Below are 18,234 nucleotides of genomic sequence, written 5' to 3' on the forward strand. Positions count from 1 at the left end.
CATAGCAGCTCGGGCAACTCTGAGCGCGTGCATATGTGTGTGCTCGAGTCATAAGGTTAAAGTCAAAACCAGCACCTGCTGCTCTTAACCTAGCACATTAAAGGCCTGCAACTTGAGACTTTACATTCGCACACGTGCACAACAGACCCATTTTCACACTTAACCTGAATGAAACAAGATTTTTTTTTTTTAGGGTGCATTATATACAGGTGATTATTTTCATTTATCATAATGGATGATATCAGAAATTCTACTTGTCCTGACCTCAGCTTCTTATGATTGGCCCATTGTTTTAAAACTGACACTGATGCACTGTGTAAATAGGGTCAAATTATTATATCATTTCATTTATTATAATTGTATTATATACAATTATAATGACAGTTTTGATTTAAATATTACATTTTTTTACTACCAAAAAAAGACAAAGATGTGCAAAAGGCATCCTTCTGATACATCTTATTTTATTATTTTATTTTTACAGTGCGATAATGCAACGCTCTTATGTTTTACGACAGTGCCTTTAAAGCATCCATGGGAAACAGACCGTTTACTGATGGCATCTTTTTAAAAACACAGTGACCACAGCGCTGATGGAAGGACCAGGTGTTAAACTGATAAACAGTGAAAACTGAAATAAAGTGGTAAAAGGAGAGGGGGAACAACAACTATGGGGTGTGAGGAATGAGTGCAAAGGGCCTATGAGGGCTGTAAAAAATAGGGCCTGTAAAAAAACAGAGGTGAAGTTGGGGTCGAGCGCTCTCTCTCTCTGTTTAGGTGGGTTCACTCAGAGGTGAGTGACCAGTCCTGAGTCGTAAACAGTCTGAAGTTTACAGCCATCATTCCGGTTGTTGTGCCTCCCCAACCCTAATCAGGGTGAAGAAAGCAAGGCCGCTATAAACTGCACGCGGAGAGGGGGACAACTGCTCGCCAAAGCCAGGTCAGGGCAAGCCAGAGGGGGCATGTGGAGTTCAACTGTCCTCCTGGATTCCTATGATATTTTAATGTTTTGATGACCTGAGCAAACAACAAGTAAACAAGAAAATCCTGGATAACAAAAAAAAAAATTTAAATCATAAAAAGTAAACAGAATTAAAAGTGTGGATTTGGTAGGGAATTTTAAAATCTATCATACTAGCTATTTTAGTGTGATGATGTTATTCCCCCCCAAAAAATTATTTTTATTCTGTTTATTGTCATCAGCATACATACACACACACGTATATACATATATATATATACATATATATATACATATATACACATATACACACACACACACACACACATTTATTTATTGAAGAAAGCAAATAAATGGATTGCATTTTTATTAATACAAATGAAATTTTTTTTTTATTAATGTGATTTTTTCATTTATATTTATATAGGGAAATAAATGCCTATATTCTAAACATGAAAATATATTTTATTTGGTCACAACTGTGATCACTAGAAATATTGGCAGATATGATTAAGAATTCTCTTAACTTTGATTAGGACATATTGCTACCATTCATACCCCAATCCACACTCATCATTTGGCTAGCAGAAAAAGAAAAAAAAGTAGAGCAGGGGGAAAAAAGGAAGAGATGTAAAGAAAAAGCAAGCGCCGAGTGGGTCGGGGGTCACAGAAGATCCTGATTCCATCTGGTCTGCATCAAAACAAACATGAAGGGTGAGAGACAGACACTAATGCTCTCCTCCTTGATGAGGGGAGGTGTTAAAGAAATAACAGCAATGAAAAAAAGAAGCAGGAGGAGGAGGAGAGAAAGAGAGGATGTAAAAAGACAGGATGTTGTGGTTTAAAAAAAGAGAAAAAAAATAGGAAAGGGAAAAAAGCTTGGCACTTTTCTCACTGGAGTTGGTCTTAATTAAAAAGGATTGGTTTTATGTGACTGCCGGAGGGGAGAGACAATTTACTGCAAACATGTTCAGACAGACTGAAAGAGAAAGAGAAAGAAAGAGAGAGAGAGAGAGAGAGAGAGAGAGAGAGAGAGAGAGAGAGAGAGAGAGAGAGAGAGAGAGAGAGAATATCTCAGTCTGGGTGGTTCTGTTTAACCTCATGTTTAACACAGGTTATGAACAGTGAATGTACATTTTTTTATGTAGGCAAATGTAAGGGAAGCCACATGGTCATAAATCCTTTTTTAGCAGGTAGAAAGTTGTATTTATGGTTCAGGTTTGACAGGCTTAGTTTTTATAACTAGGCACTAATCTTAGACAAATATGACACCAATAATCAATTGTTGTGTTTACACTGAGAACAAGTCATCATGATTAAGGGTGACATTATTAGATAATAACTACTTCGATTAAAGACGTCATGGCAGCTCAAGTCATTTGACACCCAAGTGTGTGACCTGGTTAAATGATGTCTAGGACAAACCATGAGCAGGTCAATTAAACCTGCCATTGTACCGTAATTCTGAAGACACACGTTTCTCACTAACCGTTTAGCTCGCAGACAGGAAGATGACTATTTCCTCAGCGAGAACAATCTCGCTTTCCTCATCGTGTGTGTGTGTGTGTATTTGGGTGTGTGTGTGTGTGTGTGCGCGTGCAATCAGCGGTGGCAGAAAGAGCAATTTTACTGAAGAATGTGTCAATGCAGGAAAGTCTGTCTGTCACTGTAACGGCACAGAATAAGGAAGCACTGACCTCGTCCTCACCCCTATCAGAAAACACATTTCAGTTATACATTCACTTCATCCACACTCGCATTCCCCGAACACAGTCTGCTTAAAAGCGCAAGAATCTTTTAGAGCTTCATTTGCCTGGAGTTGCATGAATTGCTACGTATACATGAAATATTATGTGGATGAAATAAGGAAAAATATACACAAAGTAGTTAGATGAAAAGTTATGAAGCAGTTTAACGTATGCTGATCCGTGTCCTGGCTAGACATGACATAATAAAAATACAAGACATTATTTGCATGTAAATAGTTTTTGTACTAAGTAATAGGATGTTTTGTCAGTTGTTTGGTATCGAGCTCGGTAGCACCATCCATAGTGAAATATCATTGGTCAAATCTGTATCCGCATAACTGTATATTAAACTATTAAACTGTATATTTTAAATTTTCAAAGTCACGAAGCGCAAAGTCCATTCTATTCCATTCCTCTCTATATCAGGAAGCACTTTTTCTGAACTCCCTGAACCGCCTTAAGTGTAGTCTTGAGTTTTCTTCCGGGAACGTACATGCCATAATATTCCTCATTTAAATCATTCCCAAGGTATACGCAAAAAAGTGGCGAGGCCTGGTTGAGTTGCATTAGTAGTGTGTCGAAACTAGCGGTTATGGTAAGGGGTGTGACTTTTCCGAAACACGCTGGGAGCGGTTGACCAATCACAACGCACTGGTCCAACCGACCAATCAGAGCACTTTGCACATTTCGGAAAGTGGGGCTTCATAGAGACGTTACTGACAGACTGGGAAGAGAGGTGCTGCAACAATGTAAAATGTGTAAAAAATTATGTTTTTTAAATTAAATCAACATGTGGCGGTGGTTTTGTTACGTTTGCATTTTACGTTTTAGTGTGAACAGACAAATTCCGAAAATGTTTTTGCCACTATAATGTTATTAGGGAAGAAATAGTAAGCTAGATTCAGCTATGTTTCTTTAGAAACGCAGAACAAAGGCTGATCTGAAGATATTTTTCATACCTCTTTTGCAGACTAAACTATCACGCACACAGAAACATTCACTAGACGAAACTTCGAAGCAAAGCCAAAAATGGCAACGTTATCCAAGACGTGATCTTAATCCACTGACCAAAACATAAGGGTCCAGACAAGAGCAATTTTCCCATGCGTCCGCGCAAACAAAATCCTGCCAGCTCTACCGTGCCACTGACGTTACTATAGCAATTCCCATCACAGCGCCAACCGAAGAGCGGCCTTCAGTGCGTGCTTATGTCTGTGTGTCAAGAGATTAGTGCCCTGTTTGCTTCAGCAGTGTAGTTAAAGGGAGTGCCAGCCTCGTAGATGTGTGTGAGCTTGTCTGCTGTGTGTTTGTTTGTGTGCACCTGCCTCTAAAGGTGGGCATGATCGTGTTGGCATTGCTCAAGTCCAACGCAGGGCCGCTGCATACCTGAGCACACCTGAGCCTTGAGACGATAATCTGATAGCGGACGTGCACGTACAGACACGAAGATGGAAATTCCTTTCCCTCATTCACAAATCCGAGCAGAAAAAAAGGGACAGGTCTTTCTTTCTTTCTCAGCCGCTCTCTGAAGTAGAGGCGTGTCCAACTGTACATCTGCGTGTTTGCGTATTTGTTTAATGTAAATGTGTCTTTCGAAAGTCTTTGGTGATGCAGAACGAAAGCTTAGACTGTGACTGAGAAAGAAAAAAGACGGCCTTACAAAATCACCAATCAGCACCCACCCACCTGCTACATCTGGGCTATATAGATTTGTAAAAAATCTTGCACATGAAGAATCATCATGTACATGTGAGGCAAAATGGTATTTAATCATTTTCATTTATAATTTCATGTAAATGCATCAGTTAAAATAGTCCTTTTCAAGGGATTGATTTGGAACTCAGATTCAATGAATCATTTGCTTCATCTCTCAAACTAAAAATCAGAGACACTCTCTGTCTTAACCCACTGGAACTCAATTGTCACTAGAAAAGCCTTTAGGATCATTAAAATCGTCATGATGGACACAATAATTCTTAATTTTAGATTGCAAGCAAATCTTATATAGCATGAATTTCTGATACATCGCAAAGCTCTTCCATCCAAACATGTGCCCAAATGTTCACATCCCCCCTACCAAATCCCCCTTAAATTAAAAAACCTACAGTAAAACTAATTTCCTACTCTAGGAGATGAGTAACTCTCTCTCTCTTTCTCACACACACACACACTCACACAACCCACACTCAACACTAAAACACACAGTAATTATGAAAGTGCCTTGGGTTCTAGAGCCTTGCTCTCTTTAAAAGTTGACCTTTGCCTCAGTTCAATCTGTCGAATAAAACTCAAAGCATCAATCATCCCTCTCAGAGCTCTATCTCTCCTTTTCTCTCTCTTTCTGCCTTTGCTAATGGGTCTCATCCCTCATTCATGAAGACAGACAGGAGCGAGTTGTAACTCACCTCATAAAAGAGACAGATAGCGTGTCATACGCAGAGCATATGCATCATGTGAGAGAAGCAGAAGAGAAACGGCGGAGGGGAGAGGAGGAAAAGAAACTTTCCTATCCTTTTATCTTGTTTCATTAACATTTCATATTAGCATATTTTGGGGGCGTCGAATAAAAAAGAATGTGCGCGAGACAGTGCGTCTGCACATTATTCATCATTCAGCACTGCGAGATACACTGTCCGTCTCCACACCCTAGAAATTCTTGGATAGACTTTTGTCTTTTTTTCCGACTTGCGTTTTCTTTTGCTCCCCTTCTCTCTCAGTTTGCTTCTTTCGTTCTTGTACTCTTCAGTGTCTGGCAGAGCGAGTGTTTTTCTCCATGGAAACCGACATAACAGTCTGCCTAAGCCAAACTCCAGCTCTACAAACAGAACCAAATCAAATCTATCATCCAGTCCTGTTATTCCTCTCTCTCCCTCTCTCTGTTTTTCACTCTCATGTTCAGCTCAGCCAGTTCTAAAGGATACAGTTCCGAACACAGACGTCATTCCCAAACTCCTGGGGATCGTTAATATTTGTATGATGAGGTTGCGCATGAAACGAGAGCGTGCGCAAGAAATATAAGGAATATAAAAGATGAAATCACTGACGCCACGCGAGGGTGTAAATTCAGTTTGAACGGTGCGGTTAACCTTCCTGAATGCTAACACAATTTTGAGCATGCATTCAACCAGAAAACTGGCCTTTTTTTGTTTCAAACCCACTTTCAATGACAAAACCCACAAAAATGGATATTTGTCTTGGTTACATAAGCGTTTAGCCCGCAGATGGAAAAGATGACGGATGTCAAGAGGTACTGCATTTCCACAGGCTTTCCCAATGAAACACATTGTTCTCTCTGGACTTGACAGATGCATTTGATGGCTGAATTCTTGCAGCAATGCCTATATGCATAAGTCTGCATGCAGACAAGGTAGAGTGTATCTATCCGTCCTTAGCAGAGTGTGTTGAGTGTTTGATGTTAAGTTCAATCCATAGACTACAAGGTGAAAGGTCATGCACTGTTAAGAAGCTTAAAAATACCAATACAGCCAATTGACTCACTGGCTTCATAACTTCCGCATGCTAAGGGATTTGCGAGAGTGTGTGTGTGTTTGAGATTTCTAACCGCCGTATTACTGGTCCAAGTCCACAGCTACATTACAAAACAACATTTCGTAAAGTGTTGCTTTTCTCGCCACAAACCATTCTCTGTGCCATCTTGCTTTGCCTGTGGCGCTGTTAATATTATGTGTGTAAAGATACAGAATAGAGAAGAATATTTAGTTCACTCTCTAATTCTTTTGTTTCTTTCTTTCAACAGGAAATGTATGTAACAAAAGATCAGCAAAAAAGCAGTGAAATGTCCGCGCCAAATACTGAAGAAATTCTCAAATGAAAAATACTTTGGTGCGTAAGCTCCAAAAATTATAACAATTTCCAACAAGAGCAGAAGCTCGCACACATAATCGTAGATTTCTTGCCAAATGCTTTTATTCACAGGCCAAAAAGGGACAAAAAAGTGCAACATCGTCGTCATCAGTGTCACAACAGGAAATGTATGGAAATGATAGACAAGGTAAATCATTAATTTAGCCATGATCTCTCCCATTCGATCTGATTCAGAAGTGCTTCTTCAAAGCGACACAATCACATCTTTTCAATGACAGAAAGGCTTACTTAAACTGCCATTCACAATCATGTATAAGGAAAGCATTCAAGGGAAAAAGAAGCTTTGCATAATTTTCCACATTGACTCAAAAGTGCGTTCCTTGGCTTGGCTGAGGCTTCCGCTTTTATATTTCCCCAGTCAGCCTGTGATGCAGTTTGTGCTCAGTAAAAACCTGAGTGAGAAAAATCGGAAGAAGGCAGCTACCTCTAAGCAAAGAGAGAGAGAGAGAGAGAGAGAGAGAGAAGGGGGGAAGTTACAGCGGGGTTGGGGGTGTGTGGATGAGGAGTAGGATGTACCAGCATGAGTTGGCAAGACCCAGGATTTTCCACTGACATGCCTCCCCTAAGGTTCCCCTGTCTCTTCCACTCTCGGACACTCTCATATCCTCACTTTCTCCCTTCCAGTGTTCGCGGTCTCCGAGCAAGCGAGAGGGGCGTGTTTCCTGCTGTTCTCATTGCCTGTATCTTGGCTCAGAGGAGAGCGTTTTCCACACCAGGAAAAGAGATGGTGGAAAGGAACAGAAGAGGTGGGGAGGTTGAAATAAAATAAAGCACAAAATGTAAAGGAAGTCGCAATTCAACCCGTCTTAAGAGGGCCTGAAGTTACAAGAACTTTAAGACAAGAACTTTCGATTTAGCTCGGTGTAGTTTAAACAAAGTTATTTTACAATATCCATCTTGTTCTCAATAAAGATTGGTAGTAAGCATGATCAAATTAGCTACAATGTCAATGCCGTTCCGATTCAGAGTAAAGGGAAAGGAGCTCTGTGTAGGTCTTCTTATTGGTGGTTGTCTAATTAAAGTTAAGATACTATTCTCATAAATCATTAATTCATCATAAATGTTGTCTTTGCAATTTAAAGCATTCAAACGTATGCATTTTCACCTGCAGGGCTGCATTTTAATAACCCTGTTCGACAGGATATTTTGGTGGTGTGTGTTTTGCTAACACAAATATTCTGCACAGCCTCATCCAGCCACCACAAAATTTTCGTCTTCTTCACACAGGTGTGTGTGCTGGCTAAAAGAATTTGGACTCAAATCTGTTTTGTTGTTTGAAGTCTGACCTGCAACACGAACTAAAACGAAAGCTACTAACTTGTCCGGTATTGATATAAAGCTGAACTAAAATAAAAATGTAAATACTGTATGAAAAACGTAACCTTGAAAAGCAAACTTGAGAAATGTTGCCTTGCAATCTAACTAAAATAAGTTTACTAAAATGACTAAAACAGAAATAAAAATAACATTAAAGCTATAAATAGAAAAGTAAAAAAAAAACTAATAAAAATGACAAAAGAACAAAAAGAAATGACGAAAACTGAAAATATAAAAAGAAAATACTATATTACACAAAGAATAGCCTACTAAAATAACACTGCAACAAAACATGAAATCTATTTTAACCGAATTGAAAAATCACATTCATATGCAGATTTTGTTTGAAATCTGATTTTGAATGTAAACGGTCTAATCAAAGGCAGAGACCAAATGTCCTGATAGCATATACCGAGCACACAGAACAAACAGATCAGATTTCATCACTTACAATATTATAATATTTAAAGATTGGATTTGAAACCCAAATCTGATTTATGTGCGGTGTGAACAAAGCCCTCGGGTCAAAGCCAACGAACGCAAACAAATGAGCACACTGCTGCTGAAGTCAACCAGCCAAAGCAGTGCCCTACATGACCACATGCTCTAATGCAAAAGATTGCCTGTGCCCTGATGGCAGACATCTTAATCTCTCAAGGCATTGGCTGGAGCGTTCTTGTGCCAGCAGTTCTCTGAACAGCAGTTGGGCAGCTGTGAGCGTTTTAGGGGGAAGATTTGCACCAGGTTTCAACCATAAACAATGAGCTCATTCTTTTGCATCTGCTCCCAAAGACGCCACTCACTCAGCCTGAACTCGTGCTAGAGCTCTACAAACCAAGGCCGTTCGCTATTTGAATGCTTTGTTTTGATATTATACCTGATTTAACACATTTCAATCATACGTCAGCATTGGAATAATAATTTGATGTGCATAAAATTGGCCTGCTATGTTACAACACTTGTGTGTGTGTGTGTGTGTGTGTGTGTGTGTGTGTGTGTGTGTGTGTGTGTGTGTGTGTGTGTGTGTGTGTGTGTGTGTGTGTGTGTGTGTGTGCTCATTCCTGTTTTTATTTTCCATCCATTCACTTACATCACATCAAACATTCTTCTGGGAAAAACTGGCCTGAGATCAGCAGAAAAAGGGAAACATATATCAACACCCAATATGGAAGCGAGAAAAACGTCAAGCCATTTTGTCTAAGCCATTTCCTGTTTAAAGTAGGATGTGAAAGGATAAAAGCCTGTAAAGCTTTCCTGATGGGTTCTTTACTCTTTAACAGAGTCGCCTCTCTCTTTTCTTTTTTTCCTTTTTTTTTTTACAAGTTCTCTCTTGGTAAACAGCATTTCAACTTGGCCTTCGTTTAAAAGGGATGTTTTCTGACTTTGTTACTTTAATGTTTGAAACAAACTGAAGTTACATGGAAAGGGGAAAAAACTGTTTTGATAAGGGTGGTTACTGACAAAATTGACATTTCATTCAAAATGTACTTCAAGGGACCCAAAATTTACAAAAATGTAAAAAGCATTTTTAACTATAAATATAAATATTACATAGACAATCAAAGATATATGCATGCAATCTATATTAACAATATTATTTTTGCCATATGGGCTGTCTAGACATTTTTGTACTGTTATAATTTACTCATGTTCTAAAATATAAATGAGGGTGCCCTGTTAAAGAATGGGCTTCATGCTAAGAGAAAGCGCAGATAAAAAAGGGGTCTTTGGGTCAGAGACAGAAAAGGTTGGGTATGTGCTTTTCTCGCTTTGTACAGTGTGTGTATGTGTGTGTATACATTCCCATGCCAGGGGAGGTGCAGGGGGTCACAATGTGTTGTGACTGCCGAGGAGGAGGACAGTGCGTTTGTGCATGTGGGAGAGAGCAAATGCCAGCCATGCGGTGGGGGGTCTCTGCGCATTTTGACTGCAGTGCGAGGACAGACAGAGGAGCAGGTGGCGCTCAGGTGGGGGTGAGTGTGGGGTGTGGGGGATTGTGGGTAATGCCAGACTTCTCTGCCCTTTACGCTCCACATGTCTTCATACTGCACATGCTTCAAACAAGTGCACCCCTCCCCACCAGTTACCGTGTGAGCCTACAGCACGTGTATTGTGTGTTTAAAGTCTTTTATAACATTTTACAGCCTGAGCTGGGTTGAGCAGTAATAAGCCATACTCAAATGCACCGATGAAGCTCTGTGCAAGTGAAAAAGCTCAGGTGGTATATGAACGGCCCCTTACACGCTATCATGTCTGTTCAGCAGTCAGCAGGGTCAGTACAACTTAATCGTTGTGTATGTATGTGTATATGCATGACAAAACAGCTCCTGACAACATAGTCATTCTCTGTGTAGTCCCTGAATAAACACTGAGCAATCAGGTCTAATTATCTCATTGGACACATGCTCAAGACAACAACTCACAACCGCCAATGCGCACTTGAGAGTGATGAGAGCGCTCAATCGTCAACAAGTTACTTAATGGAGGATGTTTATTCAATGAACAATGACACGGTGAATTATGCGAAAGGTAACAAGGATCTGTTAGAATATGTCAATATGTCATTAAAAATGTATCAAAAATAAAAGGATAACAAAAAATGTATTATAAAAAAACAAAACAAAAAACAAGTGCAAATATCTATTTTAGAATATATCAAGTGGTAGCAAAACTTTAGTAAAAAACGTTTGTCAAAAACCTTGTAAGGCCCTTTAAAAAAATGTATGGGACTTCTATGCGAGTGTTAGGTGTCTATTTATTTGTTATTTAGCTTTACATATCAACAATAGCAATCTATTGCATTTCCACATGTAGATAGCTATGTAAACATGAGTATGTGTGTAAGAAATGGAAGACAGAAATGAGGGAAGAAGGCCTGCATGTAATATCAGCAATATTGGCTTCACGCAGCTGTGAACACAACATCATTATAACATAGACTCAATATCATGTGAAGTATATTAAAATAAAGTGTTTCTAACAATGTAAAATTGTCTCTTTCCTCTCAAATTTTCACTTATGAAGGTCTCTATGCAATTTGCAAGCAAGGTCATTGAAAAAAAATGGCATTGGAATTAAGCCAACATACTCTCTCTCTCTCTCTCTCTCTCTCTCTCTCTCTCTCTCACACACGCACACACACACACACACACACTCACACACAGGAAGTCAATAAGTTTCAGCAGTCTAGCCAGAAGGCTATAGGCCCAGACTACAGATGTTCCATCTTCTCTTTCTCTCTCTGCAGAGTTACTGCAGACAAGCCTGTTTTGGCTCTTAAAGTGACAGGCACCGTTTTTTTTCTGGTCTTAGTTCACTTCAGTTATGGTCGCCGCTAACCAGGAACACAGAGCACCATTCTTCTCTCCCTCTTTTTTTATTCCTCATTTCCCCACATTCCTCTCTCTCTCTTTAAACAGAATGACTGGCCAGAGAGGATATAAGGCTGACGAGAGCTGGGCAGAAAAACTGTAGGTCTTTCAGGTGACGCTATCACAGAAGCCAAGATGGCTTGTAAAGTTCTGCAATAAAGATGGAATCACAGCAGCGTGACTTTCTTTATGAGAAAAGAAGGACAGTGAGTTTCTTTCTCTTAAAGGTGAAATGTGTTTAAATACTTTCTCCAGTATCAATTTAACACAAGTGTAAACAATGTTTCAAAACATTTTTTGTTTATTTTAGTATAATTTATACTATTAGAGTATTTATTAATAATTTGAATTAACTTGCATTTTTATATTTTCAGTTTTCATTTTAATCTTAGTTTGTTTTAGTAATTTTATATAGTCTATATTTACAATTGAATAGTTTTAGTTTTAGTTAACAATAACAACACAGGTCATCCTAACAATATAGCAACAATGGTTCAACCAGTTATGTGAGTTTAGGAGCGGTGACTATTTCTTTGTCTGACCATTGGGTGGAGTGTTCAAAAAACCTGTTTGAAAACAGTCAGTACTTTTGTAATTCCATTTAGTGGCACTAGTGATTCCACACTGTACTTTTATTATTTACTCTTTTAGCCATTTGCCTTGTTTTATAGATAGTATAGACCTTATGTGCCAGATAAACAAGCACGCAGCCATCTTTAGTATAATTTAGTTTGAACTTCCATTTTTGCGGTAGCTCTGTATATTTCTATGGCATCGCTGTCGAAGAGTAATTAGCTGGTGAAGTGGATTTACTTACTGTAGAGTTAACAAAAGTTATCATGGGCAATGTAATGTTTGAAGCCGATGTCATAACAAATGAAAGTAGACCGGGAAGATTTTAAAATGAGCGGCTCACTCATAAATCCGTAAAATCTCACCTTCATGCTGTGGAAATACAAATCGGAAGACAGAACACAACGAGCGCAGAGCTGGGAAAAGGGGCGGGGCTAGATAAGGTCTATAGATAGAGATAATTAATGCCAGTACTCAAACCTAAATTGAACCCAAATCAATGACTACAAGGCAACTGCTTGGACACACACCTTAACTTTAAAGAGAATATGATCAAGACATAATGAGAGTTGGATTTAAACCTTCAAAGCACTTGCTAACCATTGCAGCCTTGAATGACGTCTATAATTTGAGCGTAGTTGCATACATCACTGCTGAAAGTGCAAAAACTATACGAGGTGCCTGTTGAAAAGCGTGGCCTCAGCTGAATCAGCGTTGTCTCGCTCTGCAGAAGCAGACGCTGCTCTCCGCAGCCAGACACTAGCATGTGCTGAGACTGTCAGCATTAGTCCTTCCTGTCCTTCGCTCTGATCTACCTGCTCAGTATGCACACTTGCATCTCTCTCACTCGCTCGCTCTTTCAGGCTTTTTTCCTGCTCGCTGAGTGAAAAGTGGAGCCTCGTGCCAGCCAGGAGAGGAAGCCATTAAAGTTTAATGAGAGCTGAGAGATACAGAAACCCACAAGGGTGTGCCTACCTCTTTCACACACACACACACACACGCGCACACACACACACACTCCTCCACAAACTACCGTCAGCTCTTTTTTTAATTCCTTCACATTCCAGGCATCACCATCACAACAGAAGTCAGCTTCACTGTACACTTGCTGAATGGTGATGAAAGGGGGGAAAAAGTCAAGGATAGAGAGTAGAGAGAAAGCAATTATGTGATGTAGTAAGAGAGTTTTGTGGCTCTTCCTGGCCTAGATGATGATTCACATGATTTAGCCCCACACATTAAGCCCAGAGACTTTCAAGGGGTAATAGATTTACTGAAGGAAGAGTGGCCTTATCAAATGTCCACTTAGTAGTGTGTTCGCTCCCCCCATCGTTCATGTTTTAGCCCTGCTTTCTGATGAAAATGCTCAGCAGAATGATTTTTGAAGGCATGTGATACTGTGCACACACGTAGCACACTCACTTCCCTTTCAGTTCGGCCCTTCATGAACCTTACAAATCAATTTGACCTTTAAAAGGAATGTGCAGATTCAAGAAAGGCTATAGCAATAGCATTTATGCCATACAATTACCAAAAAAAATATTATTTTTATTTTTATTTAAAAATCACAATTCTAAATTACCATGGAAGTTAAAAAGCAAAAATATGATGTTCTTTCAAAATATTACATAAAAAAAATTATAATAAATAATATTACTTAATAACATTTTATTTAATAATTTAAATAATACTATTATATTAAATGTTAATGTAGTAGTAGTAGTAGTAGTAGTAGTAATCATCATCATCATCAATATTATTATTAATTATTCATAATCCTTATTATTTTTATTTAGATTTACCAATGCAATTACATAGTAAAACAAAAATTGAAAAACTGTATATAACTTTCAGACAATGTGAAAGCACAAGTTAATTATTTTCTGTGGTAATTCACATCAAGACGCAAATGCTGACTATAGCGCTTGAACTCTGAAAATATTTTCTTACAGTAACCCTATTATTTTGAATCTCATTGTCTTTAAAAAGAAATATTTTTTTGGGTTTGGTTTCCCCACAAAGAATCCAAGAGCCAAAACCGTAGCGAGCTGTACTGTTGTGTACCTTTCCGATAAGACTGTGTCGGGTGGTAAACCGTCTCGGCCGCGGTAGCAGTCAGTGTGGTGTGTGTCTCGGTCTATCTTAAAGCCACGTTGGCCTGCAGTTTCACTACATTTTCTAAGTTTGTGTGTGTGTTTGTGTGTGTGTGTGTTTGTGTGTGTGTGTACACGTATATGTGCACTGCAAAAGCCGCTACCGCAAAACCATTTTACCCAGATCCTCCCTTGCTTAGGTCTAACACACCCACATGCATGCATCTCCATATTTACAACTTACCAGACAGTTTGTATCAGAAAAATGAATGACACTTACCTTTAAATGGTAGAAAGCAGGTCCAGAAACATGAAAAAGATAAGAAAAAAAACAGAGAAAGTTAGTAAGTTAGTTAGTTCAAGATAGCACAACCCCCCAAATTGCAAAACACATACAATTTCACTTATTCTGTGCATGTTTTATAGGGAAAAAAACAGTATCTCTGAAGTTCAAACGAAGGAAGACAGCCTGAAGCCTGACTCTGTTAAGCAAGTACATTTTAGTTTGCAATAAAAAAAAGAAAACAAATTCCGCCCACACAAAACCACAAGCCTGCGTACTGCCACATAAACACACACAAAACACACAGAGCTTGTGAAAAGGAAGACCTCTGCAAGTCTTTCAGAAGAACCTATTTGCTGATCTCGCTCGATCTTTCTTTCTGTCTCTCTCTTTGTCGCTCCCTCTCTCTTTTCTCTCCGTGTAAGTGGCGGAGGGCAATACAGCGGAGCTCATTAGAGGTAGTTATAACAGAGAATTTCAGCCCATAAACCCGCCGTCTGTTCCCCCCTCTACCCCAGAAAACCACCAATTACACACACACACTTTTTCGAAGATTTGTTGCACACATAAAATAAATGGCACACAGCTCAAAATGGCACACAGCTTGTCTTTGAGAGATTTTTTGAAAGACATATTTTATCAGAAATTTCATGTCTCAATATCTTATTTCAAATTCTACAAATCCACAGAAGACCATAATTGAATTGTGGTCTTCTGCTAGGCTAAGCCGCATGAGTGATGTGTATTTAGTGTGGTCAGATAAGAGCAAAAATAGTACTGATAGCAAAAGTGATTTACTAATCTTCAAAGTGCAAAACCAAACCTTGCCTAACTAAGCTGTTCTTTGAGCAACACCGCACGTTGTATTTGTGCTGAAGGCAAATACTGCGCTAACACTAACGCTAAGCTAACGAGAACCTCATGGCTTGAGTGGAACTCAAGTGGGACCTTTACAAATAGACACACTCGCATGCTCACATAAGAATTGCATGCATGCATAAGGGGAAGCCTTAGCAAATCTGTTTGGTTTTCTCACCTCACCCCCTCATTACGTCCTACTTCAGACATCCACAAACGATCATCATTCACCGTTATTCAACAGAGAGAGAGAGAGAGAGAGAGAGAGAGAAAGAGAGAGAGAGAGAGAAAAGGAGGATAAATGGGAAAGGGGGGAGAGAGAAAAGTGTTGAAGCTCCTAAATCCTGAAAGCTAGCTTTTTTGTGTTACTTTTGACAAAGAATAAAAAAATGTAAAAAACATATTTCTTTTTTAAAGCAAAAATCACTATTGCAACACACAATAGAAGTTTAAAGCCAACCCTGTTCAGTAAACCTGTTTATACCTTTAAACACTACAGTTGTCTAAATCAGGCCTTTTCAAACTTTTTGAAAAACACCACAGACCTCCGAATAGGATGATGATCTTCAAAATGATTATATTTACTTTGATTATTACATTAAGCAAAACTTTAATTCATTTAAAATTGTATAATACTAAAATGATATCTCACTAATTGTACTGACTAATTCTAAGGTATTTCGCAGACTCCGTTCCTCATCTCATGCTGGTGGAGGCTCAATCCTTGCAAATTAAAATGGGTCACCGAAGAATTATGGCGTATCAGTTTATGTTACATTCTCAGTTGACAGATATGTTTGCTTTAGTAGCCAGGAAAGAAACGCATTACCCTCTTTGAGGGATAAACTGTGAATATCTGCCGACGGATGGGGTGCAGACAGATCAGCTGAAATTTTAAGGTGGATGATTCTCTTCAAAGACGCCACTTTCTCATGGAGATTAATCACTTAAGAAGATTGTCTTCCCCTCTTTTTCAATACCGATGCTGTTAACAGGATTGCTTTGGCTAATGTTCCTTATTTAACATAACTCAGACTGACTGAAAAGTGGCACGTTTTCATCTGAAAAGGGATCAACCCAACAGACAAAGAGTGAGAGATGATAGTTCTTGACTTCTTTTTCTCTTTCCCCCTCTTTTCCCTGTGCTCTTCTTTCTGTTTCTCAGCAGGCTAGGTCGCCCGCCAAGAGGTCTCGGTGCTAGCTGGGGGGCTAGGCTTTCTTTTCTCTTGCTTTGTGTATAAACTTCCCAAGTTTATTTCTCTCTTTTTTCCCTCATAGCTCCAAGACCCTTATCACTGTATAAAATGTAGTCTCACTATCCCTGGTGGGACACATTGCCGGCATACATAAGTGGTGATAGGGGGCTCTGTTGTGTTTATCTTTCTTTAACCTTTAAACCCCTAGTCACTAACTGTGAACGCCTAGTTTAGCTAAAGCCCATCTGAGAAAGCAAGCACATTTCCTTTCTCACTACCTTATCGTCCGGGCCGCATCTGAAAGCCTGGTCTGACTCTAGTTCTGTACGAGCGCAAAGTTCAGAGAGGAGAAAAGACACAAAAATGAGGCGAATAAGAACTGAGAATGGAAAGAGGAAGACGCAAGTACATACATTAGGCCCAGAATGCTGTTTTCGTGAAGCATCTGTCGAAAGTGTCAACCAACAAAACTCTCACTCGAACTGAGAACAGTCTCAGAACACCCTCACCCTCACTCTGACTCTTCTCAACTTCTCAAAAGACTTTCTGAAACACGCGAGACCTCGAGAGGAAGTGTTTTACTCATGATTAGCAATTTGTTGCTGTCATTTTTGACACTTTCACCAATTGTTTTTAAGATAAACATGGGAAGTAGTCTATGCCAGGATTTTTAAATATGTTGTGATGGCAATAAAGACAATGTGTTGTTTATTATTTAAATTATTATTTAAATTAGTCAAAAAATATATATTTTTGCATATATATGCTGCACGAATAATCGTTAAAAGATCAGAATCTTGATTCAAACACCCACACTATTTTATATGACAACGTTTCGCTATGTTTAAATATACTACAGCAATTAACATTTTGTCAGAACCTCTAGTAAATTACATTATTTTGTTAAGGGTTGGTTCAGAATCGTGGGAGGATTGTGATCTCTATTTGAAACAAGAATTTGTGATTCTCACAAATATACACACACACATACACACACACACACACACACACACACACACACACACACATCCAGTCTTCTAAATATAATGTATAATATTATTTTAAAAATATTAACTGATAAGTCAAATTATTTTGACTAATATATATATATATATATATATATATATATATATATATATATATATATATATATATATATATATATGACATGTACTTTTTTTATTATGTACATTTTGTTTTTTGTTTTCTCTAAAATTTTCTACAGATTCCTCTTGTGACCGCTTTGACAATCCCTTGCACGTACAAACTCAGATATAAACACCACAGTGTTTAACTGTATTGCACACAAAGGTTGTATGACCTTGAGATGATGGTCATACATTTTGAAGGACCCCCCCTCACCCCTATTAAGACCAAAGGTTAGGCGGCCATGCCACTTTATGGTTGCCAGATGTTATGGAACCCACATTATGCCTGTGAACTAGCCTGAGCCTCTGTTAAGAATGACCGCTTGACCCTGGTCACATAAACCGGGCATTCAAGACCTCAAGGCACAGATAGAGAAAAGAGACAGTGGCACAACAACAACATTGTTAAAAAGCAAAAAGGAAAAGTGCTACGTAAAATCTGTGAGAGACAAAACATGCTGTTGGCGAAACTGAGGATGTCTTTGGTAGATCAAATTCTTGCACTTTTATTTTCAGGACAGTTGAAGTACTAAAGGTGACCAAACGTCTTCATCCTTTCATTATGAGCTACCATCCAATCAGTGCAGCTGAGACAGACCTGTGCTTGTTTTGGTGAGGTCGCGAACCCACGACCGCGCCACGTAACGGCTCACACCCATTTGGGTTTATAACCCTTCACACTGTAAAGTTTAGGAGGGGCAGTCTGGAGCCCTTTTAAGAATAACAGCCAGCCACTTTAAGTGCTATCTTGAAAAGTGATCAGCAAAGACAAATCAACTTAATGACGCCAAATGCAGCCTA

The 18,234-nt window shown here is 39.0% G+C and overlaps 1 protein-coding gene and 1 long non-coding RNA gene across 2 annotated transcripts in view; both read right to left on the bottom strand.

The window, feature by feature from the left end:
• Positions 1-18,234, bottom strand: part of skia (v-ski avian sarcoma viral oncogene homolog a) — a 67,116-nt gene that overhangs the window by 24,442 nt on the left and 24,440 nt on the right. The window lies entirely within an intron of this gene.
• Positions 8,928-17,418, bottom strand: LOC309512605. The gene is made up of 2 exons (XR_014211102.1): positions 14,345-17,418; positions 8,928-14,228 (listed from the first exon to the last, which is right to left on the bottom strand). It is a non-coding gene; the product is annotated as an uncharacterized lncRNA (long non-coding RNA).

This window comes from Leuciscus leuciscus (genome assembly GCF_965113295.1).
Source record: "Leuciscus leuciscus genome assembly, chromosome: 13".
NCBI classification, from domain to species: Eukaryota; Metazoa; Chordata; class Actinopteri; order Cypriniformes; family Leuciscidae; genus Leuciscus; species Leuciscus leuciscus.